Here is an 18,093-nt window from a genome sequence, read left to right on the forward strand (position 1 = left end):
TCCACGGGGGAACACTACTTTGCAAGCCAGTCTGGCTGCCAGGTAAGGGGACTTATAGCTGCAATGCCCCTCTGGGAAATATTCAAATTGTCTCTCCAGTAAAGGAGACAAACTCTAGCACAGCGCCACCTATTGGAAGTAGCGATCCTAAAAGTCACAAGTGGATTTTTGACAATCCTTTGCAATATGACTCAGGATATATAAGCCAGATCAGAATCCCAATTTGCAGACACGGTGTTTCGGGGTGCTTGCCCCTCGTCAGTGCAAAGTATGGGGGTGTCTGATCTGGCTCATGAGAAAGCTATGTGGGGACCACGGGGGAACACTATTCTCCTTAAGGAGACTTTGCAAGCCAGTCTGGCTGCCAGGTAAGGGGACTTATAGCTGCAATGCCCCTAAAATTCCACGGGGGAACACTACTTTGCAAGCCAGTCTGGCTGCCAGGTAAGGGGACTTATAGCTGCAATGCCCCTCTGGGAAATATTCAAATTGTCTCTCCAGTAAAGGAGACAAACTCTAGCACAGCGCCACCTATTGGAAGTAGCGATCCTAAAAGTCACAAGTGGATTTTTGACAATCCTTTGCAATATGACTCAGGATATATAAGCCAGATCAGAATCCCAATTTGCAGACACGGTGTTTCGGGGTGCTTGCCCCTCGTCAGTGCAAAGTATGGGGGTGTCTGATCTGGCTCATGAGAAAGCTATGTGGGGACCACGGGGGAACACTATTCTCCTTAAGGAGACTTTGCAAGCCAGTCTGGCTGCCAGGTAAGGGGACTTATAGCTGCAATGCCCCTAAAATTCCACGGGGGAACACTACTTTGCAAGCCAGTCTGGCTGCCAGGTAAGGGGACTTATAGCTGCAATGCCCCTCTGGGAAATATTCAAATTGTCTCTCCAGTAAAGGAGACAAACTCTAGCACAGCGCCACCTATTGGAAGTAGCGATCCTAAAAGTCACAAGTGGATTTTTGACAATCCTTTGCAATATGACTCAGGATATATAAGCCAGATCAGAATCCCAATTTGCAGACACGGTGTTTCGGGGTGCTTGCCCCTCGTCAGTGCAAAGTATGGGGGTGTCTGATCTGGCTCATGAGAAAGCTATGTGGGGACCACGGGGGAACACTATTCTCCTTAAGGAGACTTTGCAAGCCAGTCTGGCTGCCAGGTAAGGGGACTTATAGCTGCAATGCCCCTAAAATTCCACGGGGGAACACTACTTTGCAAGCCAGTCTGGCTGCCAGGTAAGGGGACTTATAGCTGCAATGCCCCTCTGGGAAATATTCAAATTGTCTCTCCAGTAAAGGAGACAAACTCTAGCACAGCGCCACCTATTGGAAGTAGCGATCCTAAAAGTCACAAGTGGATTTTTGACAATCCTTTGCAATATGACTCAGGATATATAAGCCAGATCAGAATCCCAATTTGCAGACACGGTGTTTCGGGGTGCTTGCCCCTCGTCAGTGCAAAGTATGGGGGTGTCTGATCTGGCTCATGAGAAAGCTATGTGGGGACCACGGGGGAACACTATTCTCCTTAAGGAGACTTTGCAAGCCAGTCTGGCTGCCAGGTAAGGGGACTTATAGCTGCAATGCCCCTAAAATTCCACGGGGGAACACTACTTTGCAAGCCAGTCTGGCTGCCAGGTAAGGGGACTTATAGCTGCAATGCCCCTCTGGGAAATATTCAAATTGTCTCTCCAGTAAAGGAGACAAACTCTAGCACAGCGCCACCTATTGGAAGTAGCGATCCTAAAAGTCACAAGTGGATTTTTGACAATCCTTTGCAATATGACTCAGGATATATAAGCCAGATCAGAATCCCAATTTGCAGACACGGTGTTTCGGGGTGCTTGCCCCTCGTCAGTGCAAAGTATGGGGGTGTCTGATCTGGCTCATGAGAAAGCTATGTGGGGACCACGGGGGAACACTATTCTCCTTAAGGAGACTTTGCAAGCCAGTCTGGCTGCCAGGTAAGGGGACTTATAGCTGCAATGCCCCTAAAATTCCACGGGGGAACACTACTTTGCAAGCCAGTCTGGCTGCCAGGTAAGGGGACTTATAGCTGCAATGCCCCTCTGGGAAATATTCAAATTGTCTCTCCAGTAAAGGAGACAAACTCTAGCACAGCGCCACCTATTGGAAGTAGCGATCCTAAAAGTCACAAGTGGATTTTTGACAATCCTTTGCAATATGACTCAGGATATATAAGCCAGATCAGAATCCCAATTTGCAGACACGGTGTTTCGGGGTGCTTGCCCCTCGTCAGTGCAAAGTATGGGGGTGTCTGATCTGGCTCATGAGAAAGCTATGTGGGGACCACGGGGGAACACTATTCTCCTTAAGGAGACTTTGCAAGCCAGTCTGGCTGCCAGGTAAGGGGACTTATAGCTGCAATGCCCCTAAAATTCCACGGGGGAACACTACTTTGCAAGCCAGTCTGGCTGCCAGGTAAGGGGACTTATAGCTGCAATGCCCCTCTGGGAAATATTCAAATTGTCTCTCCAGTAAAGGAGACAAACTCTAGCACAGCGCCACCTATTGGAAGTAGCGATCCTAAAAGTCACAAGTGGATTTTTGACAATCCTTTGCAATATGACTCAGGATATATAAGCCAGATCAGAATCCCAATTTGCAGACACGGTGTTTCGGGGTGCTTGCCCCTCGTCAGTGCAAAGTATGGGGGTGTCTGATCTGGCTCATGAGAAAGCTATGTGGGGACCACGGGGGAACACTATTCTCCTTAAGGAGACTTTGCAAGCCAGTCTGGCTGCCAGGTAAGGGGACTTATAGCTGCAATGCCCCTAAAATTCCACGGGGGAACACTACTTTGCAAGCCAGTCTGGCTGCCAGGTAAGGGGACTTATAGCTGCAATGCCCCTCTGGGAAATATTCAAATTGTCTCTCCAGTAAAGGAGACAAACTCTAGCACAGCGCCACCTATTGGAAGTAGCGATCCTAAAAGTCACAAGTGGATTTTTGACAATCCTTTGCAATATGACTCAGGATATATAAGCCAGATCAGAATCCCAATTTGCAGACACGGTGTTTCGGGGTGCTTGCCTTACCTGGCAGCCAGACTGGCTTGCAAAGTCTCCTTAAGGAGAATAGTGTTCCCCCGTGGTCCCCACATAGCTTTCTCATGAGCCAGATCAGACACCCCCATACTTTGCACTGACGAGGGGCAAGCACCCCGAAACACCGTGTCTGCAAATTGGGATTCTGATCTGGCTTATATATCCTGAGTCATATTGCAAAGGATTGTCAAAAATCCACTTGTGACTTTTAGGATCGCTACTTCCAATAGGTGGCGCTGTGCTAGAGTTTGTCTCCTTTACTGGAGAGACAATTTGAATATTTCCCAGAGGGGCATTGCAGCTATAAGTCCCCTTACCTGGCAGCCAGACTGGCTTGCAAAGTAGTGTTCCCCCGTGGAATTTTAGGGGCATTGCAGCTATAAGTCCCCTTACCTGGCAGCCAGACTGGCTTGCAAAGTCTCCTTAAGGAGAATAGTGTTCCCCCGTGGTCCCCACATAGCTTTCTCATGAGCCAGATCAGACACCCCCATACTTTGCACTGACGAGGGGCAAGCACCCCGAAACACCGTGTCTGCAAATTGGGATTCTGATCTGGCTTATATATCCTGAGTCATATTGCAAAGGATTGTCAAAAATCCACTTGTGACTTTTAGGATCGCTACTTCCAATAGGTGGCGCTGTGCTAGAGTTTGTCTCCTTTACTGGAGAGACAATTTGAATATTTCCCAGAGGGGCATTGCAGCTATAAGTCCCCTTACCTGGCAGCCAGACTGGCTTGCAAAGTAGTGTTCCCCCGTGGAATTTTAGGGGCATTGCAGCTATAAGTCCCCTTACCTGGCAGCCAGACTGGCTTGCAAAGTCTCCTTAAGGAGAATAGTGTTCCCCCGTGGTCCCCACATAGCTTTCTCATGAGCCAGATCAGACACCCCCATACTTTGCACTGACGAGGGGCAAGCACCCCGAAACACCGTGTCTGCAAATTGGGATTCTGATCTGGCTTATATATCCTGAGTCATATTGCAAAGGATTGTCAAAAATCCACTTGTGACTTTTAGGATCGCTACTTCCAATAGGTGGCGCTGTGCTAGAGTTTGTCTCCTTTACTGGAGAGACAATTTGAATATTTCCCAGAGGGGCATTGCAGCTATAAGTCCCCTTACCTGGCAGCCAGACTGGCTTGCAAAGTAGTGTTCCCCCGTGGAATTTTAGGGGCATTGCAGCTATAAGTCCCCTTACCTGGCAGCCAGACTGGCTTGCAAAGTCTCCTTAAGGAGAATAGTGTTCCCCCGTGGTCCCCACATAGCTTTCTCATGAGCCAGATCAGACACCCCCATACTTTGCACTGACGAGGGGCAAGCACCCCGAAACACCGTGTCTGCAAATTGGGATTCTGATCTGGCTTATATATCCTGAGTCATATTGCAAAGGATTGTCAAAAATCCACTTGTGACTTTTAGGATCGCTACTTCCAATAGGTGGCGCTGTGCTAGAGTTTGTCTCCTTTACTGGAGAGACAATTTGAATATTTCCCAGAGGGGCATTGCAGCTATAAGTCCCCTTACCTGGCAGCCAGACTGGCTTGCAAAGTAGTGTTCCCCCGTGGAATTTTAGGGGCATTGCAGCTATAAGTCCCCTTACCTGGCAGCCAGACTGGCTTGCAAAGTCTCCTTAAGGAGAATAGTGTTCCCCCGTGGTCCCCACATAGCTTTCTCATGAGCCAGATCAGACACCCCCATACTTTGCACTGACGAGGGGCAAGCACCCCGAAACACCGTGTCTGCAAATTGGGATTCTGATCTGGCTTATATATCCTGAGTCATATTGCAAAGGATTGTCAAAAATCCACTTGTGACTTTTAGGATCGCTACTTCCAATAGGTGGCGCTGTGCTAGAGTTTGTCTCCTTTACTGGAGAGACAATTTGCATGATGATAGTAATTTAATTCAATTCTCTAATTCAACAGTCTTTCTTTTTGACAAAAAATATAGGCGCACCTGCTGCTGATGAGGATGGACGAATAAACACTTTTGGCTACATTTTCATTGATGTAATCTTTGAGGGGTTTTAATTCCTGCTCTGCCAGTGGGTAAATAATAATTCAGAAGATTGTTCAGGATCTTCTACATCCTCTTCATTTGGTGAAGTCTGTGGGGATTGGACAGCAGGTGGAAAAGACAATTCCTTAGTTTCCGAGTTGATTATGGGATTTTGAGTTTGTACCCATGGCAACCCCAGTATGATTGGAAAATGTGGACATGAGATTAACAAGAAGGATAAGACCTCACGGTGATTAGGTTTCATAAATATTTCCAAGAGTTCAGTCTCTTGCTTTACTGGTTCTGAGCTTATTAGAGATCCATTTACAGTTTCCATAATATTATATAGAGGTCTGTTTTAAATTTTTAACGTGTGTTTTTTGGTGAAAGAAATGTCCATAAAATTTCCGTTTACTCCCGAATTAACCATTGCAGGTGTGGAAACCTATTGATAACTAACGTGAAACTTGATAGAAATGAAGCAATGGGAGTCCTTGCTTGCTTTTTTAATGTAGGGTGCAATTGAAGAGATTGAATGGATGACAGCATTCCCTAGAGGCACTGGTTCAGATAAGACTGATTCTTCATCAGAAAGGTTGGGATCCGCTACCACTGCCACTGTTTTATGTAGTCGAGAATGGCAATTGATGAGGAAATTATGTGACATGCCACAATAGAGACACTGATTTTTTCGAAGTCCCCGTTACCTTTTCTCTGCACCTTCACATTTCAATAAGTTGTTCAGCTGCATGGGATCAGCTTTAGATATGTGAGGACTAGTGATGAGCGAGTATGCTTGTTACTACTCGGTACTCGCACGAGTATCACTGTACTAGGGCTACTCGGCGGGGACCGAGTAATCTCGCGATACTCGTGCTGTACTCGTGGTCTTCATGTTGGCGCTCTTTTTACAGCCATCCCTTATGCAGGGATTGGCTGGCAGACCACTGCAATGCCACAGCCCTGTTACTTGTGGAATTGCAGTGATTGGCCGGCCCGCACAGCGTGACCGTGCCTTTAGCCCGACACTTCCCCGCTCGGCTACGGCCCCTCCCGCACTCCACTCCGCGTGTATATATATATGCACGCTTACACACACACGCACGTTTTTTTTTTTTAATTTACAGTTTTATGGTTTCTACATGCTGCCGGGGGTCATTTCAGAATAATACTCGGGTCTCCCATAGGATAACATTGGGCTCGGTGCTCGGGCCGAGTACACGAGTATTTTGAGATGCTCGGCCCGAGCCTCGAGCCCCCGAGCATTTTAGTACTCGCTCATCACTAGTGAGGACTCTTTAATACAAAGTCTCTTGGACTCGTGGTTGAAGCAGGTAGATAATAGTTACAGGAACAGGTGGAACGCCACTTCTCCAGTCTTCTCTCTGATAACTTGTGTACTTGTGTTTTTGTGCACAGTGTTAGTATAGCTCTAACTTTTTCATTTGTTCGGTTAACAAAATCCTGTCTGCTAAGTTTTGGGTTTTTTTTAGTAAACATAGATCTGGTATTTATACATTTTTCCTAAAACATGTTTAAATTTATACTAAAAATGAAGCATATGAATAAGTTACCTATTTGGTTTGGTCATTTAAATAAACAATATGTTGTTTTGGAGCTGATATGGTGACAGTTTGTGTGTGGTGGGAGTTAAGGCCACGTCACACTAAGCAACATCGCTAGCAACATCGCTGCTAAGGAACAACTTTTGTGACGTAGCAGCGATGTTGCTAGTGATGTCGCTGTCTGTGACATCCAGCAACAACCTGGCCCCTGCTGTGAGGTCGCTGGTTGTTGCTGAATGTCCTGGACCATTTTTTAGTTGTTGCTCTCCCGCTGTGAAGCACACATCGCTGTGTGTGACAGCGAGAGAGCAACAACTGAATGTGCAGGCAGCAGGAGCCGGCTTCTGCGGACGCTGGTAACCACGGTAAACATCGGGTAACCAAGAAGCCCTTACCTTGGTTACCCAATATTTACCTTTGTCACCAGAGTCCGCTGCTCTCTTGCTGTCAGTGCCAGCTCCCTGCTCTCTGCACACGAAGCCGGAGTACACATCGGTTAATTAACCCGATGTGTACTGTGGCTAGGACTGCAGGCAACAGGGAGCCGGCACTGGCAGTGTGAGAGCGGCGGACGCTGGTAACGAAGGTAAATATCGGGTAACCAAGGTAAGGGCTTCTTGGTTACCCGATGTTTACCGTGGTTACCAGCGTCCACAGAAGCCGGCTCCCTGCTGCCTGCACACGTAGCAGAGTACACATCGGGTAATTAACCCGATGTGTACTGTGGCTAGGTATGCAGGGAGCCAGCGCTAAGCGGTGTGCGCTGGTAACCAAGGTAAATATCGGGTTGGTTACCCGATATTTACCTTAGTTACCAAGCGCAGCATCGCTTCCATGCGTCGCTGCTGGCTGGGGGCTGGTCACTGGTTGCTGGTGAGATCTGCCTGTGTGACAGCTCACCAGCAACCCGTGTAGCGACGCTCCAGCGATCCCTGCCAGGTCAGGTTGCTGGTAGGATCACTGGAGCGTCACTTAGTGTGACATCTCACCAGCGACCTCCTAGCAACTTACCAGCGATCCCTATCAGGTTGTATCGTTGTTGGGATCGCTGGTAAGTTGTTTAGTGTGACTGGGCCTTTATTTATTTGCATCTTATTTTATATTTTACCTATTTTTATAAACTTTTAACACAATTATATCATGAAAGGCCTCTTGTAGATAATCACTCTTGATCATAGTGTTCAAAAGAGGTGGTGACACTGAGTGTCGTATAGACTGGAAATGAGAAGATAAAAGCAGTTATAAATCACTTTTATAATCTCGTAGGGGGCCTTCAGTTGTATGTGACAGCCAGGCACCCAACCTGTGCCTGTTAGATTGCAGAAGTAGAAGCTTTAAGGCCCAGTCACACACAACGACTTACCAGCGATCCCGAAAACGATGTGACCTGATAAGGATCGCAGGTAAGTCGCTGGGAGATCGCAGGTGAGATGTCACACAGTCAGATCTTACCAGCAATGCAGGAACAATACAGGTCGCAGTAGCGACCTGTATAACGATCTCAGCAGTCACTGTGACCCTGTCACACAGTGTCAAACACAGCGATGTGTCCTGCTCAGCAGGACATCACCTTTGAAGAAAATGGCCTGGACCATTCTGCAACGACTAGCGATCTCACAGCAGGGGCCTGATCGCTGGTAGATGTCACACATAACGAGATCGCTAACGGGATCGCTACTGCGTCACCAAACGGTGACTCAGCTGCGATCTCGCTAGCGATCTCGTTATGTGTGACGGTACCTTTAGACCAGCAGCATACATTTACAACTGCTCACAATCTAGTACCATGTACTGTACGTATAATAGATCCTCTTTATTTGGGTAATGGTAGGTGTAGGCAATGTAGGGTCATTTATGTATTACTTATAGGATAACTATTTCAGTATACATACAGTATATATCCAAACAGCATGTATAACATATTATTATTTGACAATGGATGTTTGTAGTCTGAAGGACAGCCTTAAACCTGGAAAATTGAGTCCTTGCTTATGCCTGCCGTTTGCAATTCAGGCAAAATGGAATTATATTGTGTTCAGTACCTTAATCATTGCTTGTCAAGTGAACCACAAAGTGGCTAAAGACTGTATTCTGCAGGAAGTTACGTAGTTTCCTCTCCTTGAGAGTTGAAGCTAATCAATACCTTAGTAGTTACCACTATTACTGTTATTAATAATATTTATTCACTTAACTAGCGCCATTAATTCCATAGAGCTTTACATACATCAGCAACACTTTCCTCATTGGGGCTCACAATCTATATTCCCTATCTGTATGTCTTTGGAGTATGGGAGGAAACCCACGCAAACACGAGGAGAACATACAAACTCCTTGCAGATGTTGTCCTTGTTGGGATTTGAACCCAATCACTATTGTACTATTGTACCAGCCCATGTGGCACATTCCATTTCTGTATATGGCTGACTTATCTACTCAGTGACGTGAAGGCCTAGTCACACACAACGACTTACCAGTGATCCCAAAAACAATACGACCTGATAAGGATCGCTGGTAAGTCGCTGGTGAGATGTCACACAGTCAGACCTTACCAACAACGCAGTAACGATCAGCGACCTGTATAACGATCTCGGCGGGCGTTGGGACCATGTTAGGAGGTCGTTGGTAGGTGTCAAACACAGCAATGCGTCCTGCCCAGAAGGACATCACCTTTGTAGAAAATGGTCTGGACTATTCGGCAATGACTAGCGATCTCACAGCAGGGGCCTGATCGCTGGTAGGTGTCACACATAACGAGATCGCTGACGAGATCGTTGCAGCATCACAGAAACGGTGACTCAGCAACGATCTTGTTAGTGATCTCGTTGTGTGTGACGGGATCTTAAGAGAGGTTTAGATATTACAACAGTTTTATCAGTGTTTTCTTCCTATTTGCATCTACAAGGTCTCAAAATCCTCGCAATCCTCATTTAATATTTCCTCTTTCACATGCACTATGATATTACTTCATACATATGACAAGAATGTATGACAACCTCCATAAATTCGTCACAAATGAGTTTCTAATTTTCTTGCAATTATTAGTGGCATTTTTCTTTTTAAATAAAAGGGCAGATTTTACATTTATTATACAGGTCCTTACATGTTAGACATGTCTCCAAATGGTGAAAATTTCATATAATTATGGATGGTGAAAGCATAAAACTTCTTTTTCAACCCGCGACAGATCCGCCGGACCCGGATTATTAGAAGTCCGCTCAACTCTACTCTTCTATCATTTGCATTTTTGATTAATCAAGAAGAAATTTATTTGTACTAAAACTCAGTTACTGAAATACACCTAGCTTGGTCACATGTTCCCGTCTCTAGAAGCCAGCCCTCCTATACCTTCTGTGCACCAAAGATATTGATTAACCTATAGTTATAACTTATACAGTTCTAATTTGACCATTGATGTCCGTACAGGCGTCACCACACTGTCCTGCCCCTCTTCCCCTGCAGGGAGGCTGGCACTCTCACCTTCCTGGCTGCCCAGTGGTGACTGCTCTGTCTCCGGCTCCTGCTGCAGACTCCCAGGGCCTGCATACACCACACAAGTCTCCTGGGAGTGTCCTTAGGGCGCGAGCGGGGACATGCCCCTTTCTAAAATGGCAAGTATGCCCTAACCCGGAAGTACTTCTCACCATATGGCCAAGAGGCATCAGCAGGGGCGTAACGGCCGCGATCGCAGAGGTTGCCACTGCGACCGGGCCCGGGGTGCAGGGGGCCCGCCGGCCCCAACCCGATTCAAATAGATGTGAGTCGGAGGCTGCACTGTCAGCAGACGCTGCTTTAAGTGGCTGCACATGACACTTCCGCCATGCACTGCAATCCTTACACGCTGGTCAGTTACCGCCAGCATCGCAGGAGGATGCCGGAGGAGAGAGGGGTAGGTGAGTACCATGGCCACCAGTCACACAGGGCCCCTTCCTGCGGTGCACAGGGCCCCTTCCGGAAGACAGCAGATGGTGCGCCGCAGTGAGCAGCAATTCCCTCTCACTTGCTGCTCCTGCAGTGCACAAGTTCCAGCACAGGGCTCCTTCCGGCAGAATGCAGAGGGGGCGCCCAAGGAGCAGCAGTTCACTGTCACTTGCTGCTCCTGCGGTGTACAGCCTCCAGCACAGGGCGTCCTCCCCTCCTCTGTGTCTTGTCGGCTGCCGTCTTCACCACACAGAGAGTGGCGCCTGCACTGCTGCGGCCAGAGAAGCTGCTTCTAAAGACCCTCTGAACTACAAGAGGCCAAGAAGGAAATGAGTATAATGTGAATCATGTATTATGTGCTGTCTCTATGTGTTATGTATCAGATATGTGTGTCCTGTATAGTGTGTAATATGTAGCTGTCTGTCTGTGTATACTATCTGTTTGTGTATACTGTTTGTCTGTGTGTACTGTCTGTGTATACTGTTTGTCTGTGTATACTGTCTATGAATACTGTCTGTGTATACTGTCTGTTTGTCTGTGTATACTGTTTGTGTATACTGTTTGTCTGTGTATACTGTCTGTATGTGTATATTGTCTGTGTATACTGTCTGTCTGTGTATACTGTCTGTCTGTAGACAGAGGGTAATCCAGCAACAAAGTCCAAGGGATATAAAAATCCAAAAATTGTATTAAATCAAATTAAAATCCATATAAAAAAGGTCCAAACAGGGTATAAACAACTGTCAGAGAGGATGCATTTTGAACCCAATGGCAGTCAGTCTCTGAGTGTTTGTCTATCTGTGTATACTGTCTGTGTATACTGTCTGTCTGTGTATACTATCTGTCTTTCTGTGTATACTGTCTGTGTATACTATCTGTGTATACTGTCTGTCTGTGTATACTATCTGTCTGTGTATACTGTCTGTGTATACTGTCTGTGTATACTGTCTGTCTGTCTGTCTACAGTATACTATCTGTGAATACTGTCTGTCTATACTGTCTGTCTGTCTGTGTAAACTGTCTGTCTGTGTATACTGTCTGTCTGTGTATACTATCTGTCTCTCTCCCCAGGACTACTACTCCTATTATACTCCTCTCCCCCCAGGACTACTCCTTCTATTATCCTCCTCTCTCCCCAGGACTACTCCTCCTATTATCCTCCTCTCTCCCCAGGACTACCCCTGGACTACTCCTCCTATTATAATCCTCTCTCCCCAGGACTACTCCTCCAACACACACACACACACACTGCACAAAACATACCTCCCCCCAAAACACACACACACACCCACAAACCGCACAACACACACAACATAGCGCTCCACAAACAACGAAACACACACAACGCAACACACAAACAACACCATTCTCACACACCTCCACACCCAGACAGCACCCAGAAGATTTACAGCGCCCTACACAAACACTGGCAACTACACACAACACCATCTATATATATAACCAAAATCATACATTAACTACACAATAAATTCTAGAATACCCGATGCGTTAGAATCAGGCCACCTTCTAGTTTTATATATATATATATATATATATATATTTGCAGCTGTCGCCATAGAAGGGGGGCCAGATACAATTTCTTGCACACGGGCCCCAAGCTGTCAGTGTCCGCCCCTGCTGCTGAGAGCAGACACTTGATTGTGTGATTGTGGTGCTCCCGGCATTGGCTTCGTGTGGAGCTCAAGCATAACTAGAGCGGGTCTGGTACCTAGAATCAGCGCAGAGAAAAGCCTGTAACTGCGAGTGGTACTGGAGTGACATCGGGTACCGCGCACTCCCTCCCTGCCCCCTGCAGCGGCGTGCCTCCATTACAGGGCCTGATTGCATTTCTCCGATACCTGCTTGCATACGTGTGAAAGGTACCAGACAAAACACGAGTCTGTGAAATAAAGATTTTCCATTTTGTACCTGCTTTCTTCGGCTCTGCTGCCTTCCGCTCATGACCCCCTCTCAGTCATCGATTATTCACCGCACTCACTACCTGGAAGCCGGAGCATCGAGGTGACAGCGCCGAAAACAGCACCGCTGAGGACATCACTGCTGGGACAGGTAAATATTCTTCAAGCACAGTGACATCCAGAAGGTCATCAGAGTTTCCAATGAACTCTGATGACCCCCCTGCGACACCCGCGCTACAGCTTCATGGGTTCATTAGAGTTCATTGGGAACTGTGATGAGTCTGCAATGCTGTCGCTGCGATTCTCCGGCATCTAGATTCTCACTACACACACCCACACCCACACTGAGCACATATACACACATATGTTTACACACAAAGCAGACACACATGGATACACCGAGCACATATACACATATAGCGCACATGCATGTATACACCGAAGACACACACACACTCTGCTGTTTACTCACCCAGCGATGCGGTCCCCAGCGCTGTACCCGCTTCGAGCTCCACAGGGCATTGAATATTCAGTGAGTATAATGAGCGGGGGTCAGGAGCAGGAGGCAGCAGAGTCGGAGACAGCATCATTGGAGAGAGGTAAATATAGAAAATTTTTGAATTAAAAAGACCCGTGTTTTCTTCGGTACATGTCACACTGATGTCACACGGATCACATCAGTGTGCGATCCGTGTGATACCCATGCTACCTGTGAAAAAACAGACATGTCTGCGTGTGGGGCCATGAGGGGTCACACGGTTTATGTGAAAACACGGATGTGTGAGTAACTGCAAATAACAACATGGGTACATGTGGCATCCGTCTTAAAAATGGATATCACATGTACCTAAAACACGGGCGTCTGAAACCAGCCTAAAGTTGACAATTTTCTAAAGTGAACAATCAAAAGTTCACTAAAGTTCATCATCTCATTAAATAGTGATGTAATTAGGTCCTCCATATTTTCATTGAATCTTTGTATTGTTTAACATACTGTTTGTTTATGAAGGGATAGTTTATATACTATATACAGTATTGGGTAGAACTGAGTTAATTAAATTAGTCTGGCCCTCTAAAACCATCCCAATTTCTCATGCGGCCCCATGGGAAAATTAATTGCCCAACCCTGCTCTATACGAACATCCAACACACTGACGGAATTAGGGCAGCTGAATTTTTTTTCAAAACATCTAATTTGACCTCAGAGATGGTGAGTCTGGTGTTGCGCCTATTGGAATTTTCACTAACGCATAATTTATTTATATTCAAGGGGTCTTTCTACCTCCAGCTCCAGGGTATTGTGATGGGCATGGCTTTTGCGCCTTCGCATGCAAATGTATTCCTCTGTCAGACCAGGAGTCATCGATGGCATGTGTCCTTTTCTGGACGCGGTACATCGATGACATATTCCTGACCTGGCAGGGGACCTTTGAGACCCTCCAAATATTTATGGAAGGGTTAAATTCCAATGGGTGCAACATCCACCTTATATACCAATGGTCTGCCGATTCTGTCAGTTTCTTGGATGCTATCATTAAGAGGGATCAAGATTTCTGTCTACAAACAGATCTCTATAGTAAGCCCACAGCAACTAATACATTATTACATGCCTCGTCATTTCATCCGAGACACATGATTCGTTCTGTCCTGGTGGGGCAGTTCTTGCGATAACGCAGGATCTGCTCCACCGATGAGGACTTTGAGAAACTGACATCTGAGCTGACTGTTCGCTTCATCGATTACGGATATAGTAAACGGACATTGAAACATGCCTACCACCGCGCAAAATATTCTTCCACGAATGAATTATTATATTCCTCCAAAAAATGCGAAACGGACAGACGTGTACGCTTCGTTGCTGATTATTGCTCCCAATACCAGAATATTCAGATGTGCTTGCAAAAATTCTGGCCAATTTTACAAGCTGACTCTATATTGTCTAAATTTATACCCAAGGTGCCCCAGATGACGGTACGTAGGGCTAAAAATCTTCGAGATTACCTAGTTCATAGTTTCTATGAAGGTAGCACCAGAGGACTTTTTTGAACATCTCGATTAGAGATGAGCGAACCGGTCGCGGTTCGGCTCGAGCTTGGTTCGTCGAACGGAGGTCTAGTTCGAGTTCGGTTCGGCGAACCACTCGAACCCAAAGAAAACAATGTGGTGTCTTTTTTTAACCCTTTATTGGAGATTCTTAATGGCTGGGTCAAACTTGCCTGACATTAAGAATCTCTGGCTTAATACTAGCTAGTAAAACAAAGCCAGTATTAACTCATGATGATTACCCAGCAAGCCACCCGGCTCCAGGGCTGTTGGAAGAGTTGGATACAGCGCCAGATGATGGCGCTTCTATGAAAGCGCCATTTTCTGGGGCGGCTGTGGATTGCAATTCGCAACAAAGGCGCCCAGAAACCTTGGGCTAACCTGTGCTGCGGATTCCAATCCCCAGCTGCCTAGTTGTACCCGGCTTTACACAAAAATATGGCGAAGCCCACATCATTTGTTTTTTAATTATTTCATGAAATTCATGAAATAATTAAAAAAAGGGCTTCCCTATATTTTAAGTTCCCAGCCGGGTACAAATAGGCAGCTGGTGTTTGGGGGCAGCCCGTAGCTGCCTGCAGTACCTGGCTAGCATACAAAAATATGGCGAAGCTCACGTCATTTCTTTGTTGTTTTTTGGCAAAAAAAAGTAAAAAATGCTTCCCTGGATTTTCCATTGCCAGTGAAGGTAACACCAAGCAGTGGGGGTTGGCAGCCAGTAGCTGCTTGGATTACCCATAGCTAGCAATACAAAAATGCAGCGGGAGCCCATATATATATTTTTTTATTTATTTAAATAACTAAAAAAAAGGGAGTTTCCTGTATTTTGATTGCCTGACATGACAGAACTGTAAAAATAAATCATTAAAAAAATGACGTAGCGCCCCGCTGTATTTTTGATTCTCAGCGCAGTTAAAGCAGACAGCTACGGGATGCCACCCCCATCTGCCTGGCGTTACCTTGGCTGGCAATCAAAATACAGGGAAGCCCATTAATTTTTTTTATTTAAAAAAATTGTTTAAAAAAAATGACGTGGGGTCCCCCAATTTTTGATAGCCAGCTAGGGTAAAGCAAATGGCTGTAGCCTGAAAACCACAGCTGGCAGCTTTACCGTGGTTGGTGAACCAATGTGGAGGTCACCCCAGGCTCTTTTTTATAATTATTTTATAAATAATAATAATTACAAAAAAAAAGTAGGGCCCCCCCCTCAAATTGGTTCACCAGCCAAGGTAAAGCGGATAGCTGTGGTCTGGTATTCTCAGGGTGGGAAGGTCCATAGTTATTGGCACTTCACAGCCTAAAAATAGCAGGCCGCAGGCACCCCAGAAGTGGTGCATCCACTAGATGCACCAATCCTAGCGCTTCACCCCAGCTCATCCCGTGCCCTGCTGCAGTGGCAAACGGGGCAATAAATGGGGTTGATACTAGCTGTAAGGTCACCTGACATCAAACCTAGTAGTTTGTGATCTCATAGCGTCTGTCAGATACCCGACATCACAAACTGTCAGTACTAACAAAAAAATAGACAAAAAAAATGTATTTGAAAAAACACTCCCCAAAACATTCCCTCTTTCACCAATTTATTGTAAGAAAAAAAATAAGGGGGTCCCACGACGACTCTGGACCGTCTAGAATATGGGGGGACACGCTCAGGGAACGTATCCCCCATTTTATAGGAGTGCAGACCCACCATGTGAGGACTGTGGGTGCAATGAATCTGCACCCACTCTCCCCGGGTCCACAGCAGCAGAGTCCATGTCGTAACGGTTGCTAGCAAAGCTGCAATTCCCTGCTCATGAGGGAAGGGCATGCCAAATCAGGAGAACTATTCTACATTTCCAAATATTGGTATTTGCTGATATTATTGCTATTCCACCTACTATAAATTGGGGATAGGATCTTGGAGATGGAATACCCCTTTAAATCCAGTTATCCAGCTGAATGAATACTAAACAACAGAGCTCGCTATTTAGACATGTTTTCTTGTGGTGTATAACGGACTCTCATGTTTGGTAGTCGTTCAGCAGGGCAACAGAAATAGCATATACCTCCATTTGGAAATGTAGTATAGCTCTCCTGATCAACTATGTTCCTTACCTCATGAGCAGGGCATTGCAGTAATAATAATAATAACAATTTATTCATTTATATAGCGCAATTAATTCCATAGCACTTAACATACATTGGGAACACTGTCCCCATTGGGGCTCACAATCTAGAGTCCCTATCTGTATGTCTTTGGAGTGTGGGAGAAAACCAGAGAACCCGGAGGAAACCCACGCAAACATACAAACTCATTGCAGATGGTGTCCTTAGTAGGATCTGAACCCAGGCCCTCAGCGCTGCAAGACTGTAGTGCTAACCACTGAGCCACCGTGCTGTCCATTTAGCTTATAGATGCATAACCACTACTCACTGTGTCTGAACACAGGAAGATGAGCTGACAGCCGCTCTGTGCATGCAGCAGCGTCTATTGTGAAGGAGGGGGCTGCGGGGCATCAACGCTGCACAGGTATCGTGAGACGCCGGGGAACACCGGTGAGGTTATAGGGGGTGACCTGGCAGGGCCTGGGGAGGAGTTTTCTGCTGCATGTGTCATGGCACATGCGACAGAAATCAGAGGAGTAGGGTGAATCCGGCCGGCGCGCTGCTGTGCGCGTGGCCATCTTGGATTTCCAGGAGGGGTTCAGGGGGGGCACTTTGGCAACACCGGGGGACCGGAGGGCACCGGGGAGGAGATTTATCATGTTTGTTCATGCCAGATGGGAGATAAATAATTTTTTACCGACGCTATCATTTACTGTAATATGATCATCGGTATATGGTGTATACCGGTGATCACGTGAGCGGGGACCGGAAAAGCCGGCCTAAATCATGATCTCCAGGGTCTCAGCTACCCCCTAAAACTCCGGAGATTTTCTGACGCTGGGGGGTGCTATTCACTTATTTCTGCCTGCTGTTTATAAACGGCAGACCAGAATAACACTTCATTCACACGACCGATCCGTTTTTGCGGTCTGCAAAAAACGGTTCGCTTTTTTTACGGGTGCATCTGTGTGGCATCCGTTTCTGTTCCATATACGGTCCGTATGTCATCCGTGTGCCTTCCGTTTGTTTGCGTACTGCAAAAAAACTGAAGGAGGGAAAATACATTAATTTACCCAGGATCTGTAATGCCCTGGACCCTCAGGGGTCACAGGTAACAACACACAACACCACACACCCCTCCACCCCAGTGAGGCACCAGCAGCCAACAAGTCCTGACCGCCTCCCTCAGGTCTAGCCAGGCACACCAGGTGGGCAGAGCCAGGTGGATAGGCACGCCCTCCGAGGAGTCTGCTGGCCTGAGGAAGGGAAAGGACAAGTGAGTCGAGTAGGGAGAGGAGTAGTGAGAGGAGTCAAAGTGGCGAGCTGAGAGTCAGGGGTCTAGGACGGAGCCTAGTACCCCTTGGAACGGTCAGGCAGGCAGACGGTGGTGGCTGTCTGCAAGAGTCCGGTCAGGGACTGAACTGCGGAACCGTAAGGACCGAGAAGAGGGTGGTGACCCTTCGGACCCAAACTGGGGAGCTAA

Source organism: Anomaloglossus baeobatrachus, chromosome 2, assembly GCF_048569485.1.
Source record: "Anomaloglossus baeobatrachus isolate aAnoBae1 chromosome 2, aAnoBae1.hap1, whole genome shotgun sequence".
NCBI classification, from domain to species: domain Eukaryota; kingdom Metazoa; phylum Chordata; class Amphibia; order Anura; family Aromobatidae; genus Anomaloglossus; species Anomaloglossus baeobatrachus.